The following is an 8,270-nucleotide window of genomic DNA, read 5'->3' on the forward strand; positions in this document are numbered from 1 at the left end:
CTTTTTTTTTTTTTTTTTTAGCAGGAGTCTACACAGAAAAGAGGAAGCCTTTAAAATACCCTATTGCAGGTTTCAGTTGGAAATGAAAAGTTAGAGTTTAGTAGCATCTGATGACTGTCACGTACAGCATAACAAACATTGTCACCAAAATAACAGGTTATAATTGGAAGAAAGTGTAAATACCCTAACAAACTTGATTATGAAGTGTGTTATATTCTCCCTAAAGCCAGTATTTAAGACTTTGTTAATGAATGGTTTTTTGTAATGGTGCTTCATTCATAAAGAGTGGAAGTATTTCTCAGAGCTGGAAATGACATTTTGCCCCACTAATCCTAACTAGTTGCTATTACAAGCAAACTGACAACCAGGAGGCCCATCTTGCTGTTAAGCACCACAGGAAAGGCAGCCTTTCAGAAAGAAAAGAACAAATGAAACAGGATTTAGCTCGTATTTTAAAAACCACACTACACAGGGACCATCTCCTTTCCAATGTATTAGTAGTCTGACAGGTTGTGATACTACAGTGTCCTATCACCATCCACCCCCAACTGAAAGATAGAGCAAGAACAAAGTACAAGGTGTCAGTTGCAGTCACAGAGCCAGAACAATCACAGACCTCACTGAGTAGTGTTATTCTGTGCTCATGCAGGGCAAGATGTTCCCTGTGCTTCTGTGAAAAACATCTCACTGGGTGTCATTTACTGATCCTTTAGTAAGGTGCAGCACTCCTTGTGGTTACTGCAGTTTTCCTTTAGTGAAATCGCCCAGGGGCATCACCCCATCATTGCTGCTATTGCTGGATTTGTAGAATGCATCAAAACAGATGTCACTGATTCACTGCAGTGGTAATAAGTACAGGCCACCAGGGATCTGCTGACAAACAGCAAAATGTCCCACAGCTGCAGTTCAGTAAAAGGCTGCCACAAGAAACCCTGGGAGGGAGCTGCTATCACTTTTAATTAAAAGTGTTGTTCAACTTAAGTGCCTTAATTTTTAAGCAGGTGTTTTACAGCTGCTACAGAAAATATTTTGGTTCAGAAAAAACTTTAAAACCCTTTATGAGAGGTGCATTCACCAAAAAGTAATAACAAAATGCATTGAAAGCAGCATGTGGCTCTGCATCCTGTGCCAAAATGAGGTGCACAGGCCCCTCTGTTCTCCAGATCCTTTCCTCTCCCTTACCTATACCCCTGGCAACCTTTTTCAGCCAGCTCAGAGCTGGTTCTGGGCTTCAGGTCGCTGCACTAGAAGGCCCTGTGGTTTGAACTCCAAAAGGTACTGTCAGATAACAATCTAGACAGGAGATCAAAAATGAAAGTTGCTGTGTTGTGGTGCAGACTTTTCACGGATTGCTGTGTATACGCCGACAGATTGATACTTTGATTTTCTCTAGCTGTGGAGTATAATGGACCTGATGTATGTAACCTTGAAGCCTGTAAAGATTTATTCATATAGGCATCTTGAAGGCAACAGATGAATTGATGTTAAGTATCCTGACACCAAAAAGAGATCTACTGGCAAAGTGAGCAAATGGATGAGTATTGTATCCCGCTCAGCAACAGCACATCAGATAGCACATATCCTACAGTGTTCTACCTCCTCCCCAGCTGCTGCCTGGGAGCCCTGTGCATCAAGTAGGGCTATACTTCAGTAGAAACAGGACAACAGCAAGGAAAAAAGCAAGTTACAGTTTTTGTTTACAGCCAAGTTTTACCCAGTCACTTTTCCTTTTTCAAGCACTGGTCACATGGCAAACCTTGAGTTGCAAACACTAGAGAAATATTTATTGGTCAAAGCAAGCCTACATCTCACAGCTAGCACTGCCCTCACCCTAAAATAAAATACAAATATTTATTTTGGATGCAGATCCATTGGAAGTCAGATGTGCCTCATTTAAGACAAGTCTAGTTGCAAATTGAAGCTGTCATCCTTGGTACAATCAGATAACAGGAGATGGGAGGAAAGGGTAACATATTGATTGCTTTAGTTGCCCAAATGTAACAAATCATTCCTTCACCCACTCCTTGTTCGAGGGCAGGGCCTGCTAGGCCTGTGTGCACAAACACACGCTCACACACACTCATGCAGAGCCAATTCTTTGCATACCTGCTGCAAAGAGGCACATTTTGCTGTTTCTCAGATCATACGTTGCAGGAGAACCAGCAATGTCTCTGGCTGACATTTTGTCCTAACCTTTGCACGCTTTTATGAGTAGCATGGCCATGCTCCCTTCGTGGTTACAGGCTAAAAATTACTGATGGAAAGTCAGCCCACAGCAGAGCTGGCCTTTACCACATTAACCTCTGAGATTATGAAAATAGATCAGGCCTTTCATGATGAAAGCCTTTTCTCCAGCGAGCTTCTCTGTTATTTACAGTCTCCTATTGACTGATATTTGTAAACTGCTTCACAACCCTTTGCTGAAAGGCCCTAGAGAAGTTCAAACGCTTTCACAGCAGCATATTCCAAACGCCCATCATCCAGAGTTTCCTCATACTCTCCTGGCAGTTTTCCCTGACAAACAAGAGACGTATCTGGCATGGGAGAAATAAACAACAAGCACAGCAAAGGAGAAAGCTATTTTCAGTTCCTACTACTCAGAGGATTGCTACAAGGTTTCCTACCACATTACGCTGTGAGGTTCAGTGAGCCAGAGAAGACTTCCCACTTACTAGTATTTAACATAGGAAAAACTCCTGCTTCCTTTGAATGTGGCTTTTTTTAGACTCTGAGGGGACTTGAGAACTGAAAGTAGGAGGCAATACTAGATTTTTTGGAAAGGCTCATGAGTGCTTCTCGACTCCGACTCTTTACCTAGTTTCAGCTCTACAGGGTGATTTCAGATGCATAGTGAAATGAAGGCATTTTATATATAATATATATTATATATAAAATATAATATTCCTTACCTAGGAATACTCTGAAGGTTTTCATTTCCCTAGAGAATCCAGTCAACTTTCCCCTCTGCCAGGCACCCCATTAACACTGACATGCAGATTACACGTCACCTACCTGAGGTGACGTGCGCAGCCAGCAACAGCAAGGTAGATGTTCCTATAGCTCCTTGACACCCCATTCTGTGCAGTAACCTGCCATCAATCTGTGTCTTTGCTGTCTGTGAGCAGGCCAACTTCCCTCTGCCTCTCCACCACCTTCTTCCTGGCTGTTAATCTACTTAATTTCTTTAAAAAAAAAAAAGAGCTCTTACTAGAAAAACAGCTTCATTAAGATCTTTTTACAATGCCGATCTGCTGCTGCTTCTTCAGCAGTGCATAAATAGAACACTCTTCTTATCCCCATCCTCCCCTCCTCCCCCCCCCCTTGCATTAAATAGGCCTCACTGCCCAGGTGAAGCCACTGGTGAGCCCTGGCAACACACAGGTCTGCTCTTTCAGCCTTTGCACCTGGAAGAGGTGCAGCTGGTGAGAGATCCTAAACCACCCAATAATTCTGCCCCACAACACTCCTCCCTGTGCTCTGCCCCCCAGTCCTCTAATCAGTCCCAAGCAAACACATGCACTTCACAGGACAAGTGAGTCTGTAACTTTTCATAGGACCAAGGGCACACGTCACCAGTGCCTGACACCCACTTGACATGTAGGAGAAACACGTGCTTGCTTGATACAAATTGTCCTTTCAGGACTGGTAAGAAGGAGTTAAATCATCTAAAACTGCATCCTCAATAACAATCCTTAGCTGAGGTGACTAGGAAGGACACCAGCATGGCCCTGCTGAGAAAGGCCAAGAGCCTCAAACTTGTGGAGTGCAGGTTGGTGCATCTGGAGGGGGCTCTGAAACAAAGCTTTTCCTGACTTCAAAACCAGAGGAACAGACTGCAAGTGTATACCCCCTCAGCAGGGCTGTTGGCTCAAGAATCCCAGCTGTGCTGAACCTGTCATTTTAGGGATATTTCCACTTTAATCCTGTGATCCAGCATGGCACTAGTTGCCCAAGACTAGGGAAATCCTGTGATCTCTCCTGGATATTTGGTTCCCCTGTTCCCTGTGTGTGCACATGAGGACATGGATCAGGGAGGGCAGCTCCAGTGTGGGGCTGGAGGCCAAACCCAAGCCCAGGAACTCCAGAGCTCACACAGGACCCCAAGTCCAGGGTCACCACAGGGACATGGTGCTACTACATGCAGTATGTATGCAGACAGGCAACTGACCCTCTCCCCAGGTCAGCCACCACACAGGCAGTCTAGGCTAGGCAAATAATGTCATCCCACTAGCAGGTTAGATACAAACCTTTTCACACACACACCTTGGACCATTTTTTTTGTCAAACATTCAGCTACTCTCTGACTTGAAGGAGATTTTAATACTCCCCCCAAGTCAAAAATGTGGCTGTTCCCTTATTAAAACAGATTGGAGGGCAAAACCCAGCATCTTCCTATTGCTCATTGCGCTGTCACAGCATGGGTGCCGTGAGCCACTCCCCTGTGCGGGTGGTTACAGTTCCTGCCAAGGAAAGGGACTGGAAAGGGAAGTGCTTTACACAGCTCCTAGGCCGGAGAGCTCAAGTGACCCATGTCACCAGAAGATACTGGTGCATTTCCCTCCCTGATGTTGGCTGCTCAGGTACCCAAGTTCTAGGAAATGTCAGTGTGGCCCATTTAGTCCAGTCCAGCAGTTGAGCAATCCCAATTAAACAGTCCCAATTAAACAAGCTGATGCATTTCTCCATCCTTTTCCTGCATTGAGTGGATGATAAAAGATGATGCCCCTTAGACTGTTTGACCTACAGAAAGGGTCAGTTATTCCATGCTGGGGTCTTGCAGCTCACTTTTGCAGATAGTCCTAAACCTCAGTTTCCAAAAGTGACATTTTCAATCCAATTGTAACTCTATCGAAATGCCTGAAGAAAAAGGCATGTGTGATTCCCCAAACCAGAGGCTTGTGAACAAGGAAAGCTTTCAAGTAAACTTTTGCCCCTCGCCACCTTTGCTAGTTGAATCATGAGTAATTTTGTTTCAGACATTTTTTCAACAGAACAGGGTAAATCACTACATTAATAGAATCAACAGCACATCATTTCTCATTGTACTCACTTCCTGAAGATCTAGGTGTAGGTATACGGCCCTCCCATCCTTCAAACGCTGGGTACTTTGTGACAGATGGATAATGGAAAACAAATGCTTTTACTCATTTCTCTTGACAAGTTTGCATTTCAGTAGCAGTAAAGATGCAAACGATGCTCCAACTGGGCTCCGCATCCTTCTTTGGGACAGTCAATTTTCACCCTACCTCAAACCAGCTCTCCTGCCCATCCCTGTGGTCCACAGCCCACAGATTCATACTCCACACTTGGAAATAAACACCCTCCTGGTGGCCCTCGCTGCCAAGGCATCCCTCTGGTGGCAGAGGATTTATATCTTTCCCAAACCTTAACGCTCTGGGGTGAGCGCATGGACTCCACACCTGAGGCACTGATGTGAGACAGACCCACAACATGGAGGGCTGTACCACTCTCTCCACCCATGTCAAGAATTAACCTGCAACTTCATATTTAAAAAGGTGGGAAAAAAGCTTTAGGGAATAAGGCAAGGAAGAAGCAAGTTGGAGGGGGTACATGGAGACAGCATCACCTCCCCATCCCTCTGTTAACCTGGTTTCAGGCCAGCTCTAGCTACCACTGCCAGTGGGGAGGAGTGGAGGCAGGAGGAGGGTGAGGGGAAACGCCAGCAAGAAGCAAAGTTCAGCTGGCCTGCAGGATGTTACCCTGTTGAAGGCAAAAGCAGGGAAAAGCAAAGTTCAGCTGGCCTGCAGGATGTTACCCTGTTGAAGGCAAAAGCAGGGAAATTCCCAGCTCGGGAATGGTCACAGTCAAATTTAGGTAGAAGGAGAAAAGGACTGGGCACACCATACCCTTCCATGGCCCAGAACCAAGTGCTAAGTCATCTCTTTCGTAAGTAATTAGACACAATCACTTCCTAGCCACATAAACTCATCCTGTTTGATTTTACCCCTCATGCCAGGTCCCCACACCCTTTGGATGTGAGTTCCCCATCAGTCTCACAAAAGGAAGGGAGATTTCTCAGGCCAGAGGGTAGAAGAGTGACTAAAGTGATTTTCTGCAGGTCTCCTCTTGGAAATCTTGTTTCCACCCCTTCAGCTCACCCAGAGATACTTCACAGGGCCCTGCTTCATCAGATAACCCTGGTTTGGGGCAGAGCTGGCTGGCTGACTTGTTTTCTTTTAGGCTGTCCCTGTTCAGCAGTGAGGGACTAGGTCCTCAACAGGGAGAGTGCTGGGGGGAATTTTAACCTCTGTCATGAAGGAGGCCAGAGGGAGGAAAGCAGCACCAGTTTACCCCTGGGTATGCCGCTCTGATTCTGAATCTGGTTCACTTCTCTACCAGAAAGAACCACCCCCCCAGCAGGACTTAGGAAGATGCGGATGCTTCAGCTTCACTGCAGTTCCCTGGCCTCCACAGCTGGATACGCAACTCAGATGATTCTCTGGGTCACTGTCCTGTGAAATGTGTTTTATTTATAGGAAAGCATATAAAATGAAGCTAAGGCAGCTCCAACACGCCAAAACAAAGGATTTCTCTCTTTTTTTGGCACATGCACGTGGCTTCTGAATACACCGTGAAGATTTCACAGCCATACACATTTATGCAAAAAGAAAACTACTCTGGCAGAAACCTATTTAATTTATATAAAAAACAACTGATAGACTGTTAAGCACCACAACGCGCTGGAAGGACACTCACTTACGTGATCATGGGGCTACAATTAACAAAAAAAGGAGAGAACCCTGACCCAATGCCTGTGCAGGAAAATCGGCACCACAGCACTTTTCTGCTGTCTTCAGTTGCTACATTAAGGAACTGCACTGAGAGAAAAGCACCATTTCAAAGGGGCTTGGCTACCAGAAAACGGTGGTCAAAATGAATTTTTAAAGAGCTGCAATCATCTCCAACTCAAACTCAGTTCAACTGAAGGAAGAGAAACAGTGATGCTATTTGCACAGATAAGCTCCAGCCTGTACATCATCCTCTACCAGAGATGTCTGAAAGCAAGTTACAACAAATCCACAAGAAGAGCCACGTCCATTTTGTAACCTATAATTTTTAAATATAACATTTTATTGCTTAGATGGTTTGATACAGAACAACTTTTACTTTTTATTTTGAATTTGGAAGTACTGTACAACTGAATAAAAAGAGGAATAAAAGTACCAAAACAAACGTGTGATTCTCTGTTCATGTGGCATAAACCAGTCTTGTACACAATTCGTAGCAGCAGTTTAAGTTCCCTTTAGAAAAATATGAATTCTACACATTTATTACTGTTTCCTGCATGGGATGAAATCACTAGGATTAAACTTCCTTCGTGGAGAGAGAGAAGAGAGAAAGGAGACACACAGAGAGGAAAGAGAAGATGATGAATCATTCTGAAAATGGAATCAGACTGTCACATAGCCCCCAAAAGTTATTTCACAACAGCCTCAAACAAGGTTCTCTTTTTTTTTTCTTTTTCCTTTGTTTATTTTTTTTTTGCGCTTTCACAGTCAAGTGCTTAATGTAGTGATTGAATTATCTCAATGTTAAGTCCATTGCAACTCAGGCAAAAGAATTTCAGAAGATTTTTTTTTGTTTTTTGTTTTTTGTAAAAGCCCTGAGAGAGGAAAAAAAATAAAAAGATTCAAACAAAAATCGTATAGAGACAAATTAGCTGAACATGCAAACTAAAGCCTAAGATTCACCCATAGTTTAAACACATTATAAATTTCACAGTTTAATATTGGGGGAGGAGGGGAAACAAAAAAAACCCAACAACAGCAACGGTTCTCAGTCAAACTCAACTAATAAAAATGTCAATAAAATGTGGCAAGACCTTATACTCTACTAGGATATAGATAAAGGCTAAATAAAGCTTTAAATCAATAGTGATTATTGCTAGCAGATGTCCCGGCAGGCTGCTGGGAATTAATTATTTGCTACATTGTTCTGCAGCATATAGTTTAGTAATGGCTTCTCCCCCACAGTATTGCGCAGTTTAGTGTGGAGAGTTGCAAAAAAAACAAAAACATAAACAAAAAAATAACAAAAACCAAAAATACCCAAAATAATAATAATAATTATTATTATAATTATAATAGTAATAACAATTTAAGGGATGCATGAACTGGTTTTAATTAAGTAGAATGCACCTGGGTAGAGTTTCAAATGAATCATTGGTTGTGACTGATTTATCTGTATCTGGCATTAGCTTTGTTTCTGAACTGGTTCAAACATCCCTATTTAAAAAAAAAAAAAAAAAA

Source organism: Athene cunicularia, assembly GCF_003259725.1.
Source record: "Athene cunicularia isolate RWA chromosome 2 unlocalized genomic scaffold, athCun1 chr2_part1, whole genome shotgun sequence".
NCBI classification, from domain to species: Eukaryota; Metazoa; Chordata; class Aves; order Strigiformes; family Strigidae; genus Athene; species Athene cunicularia.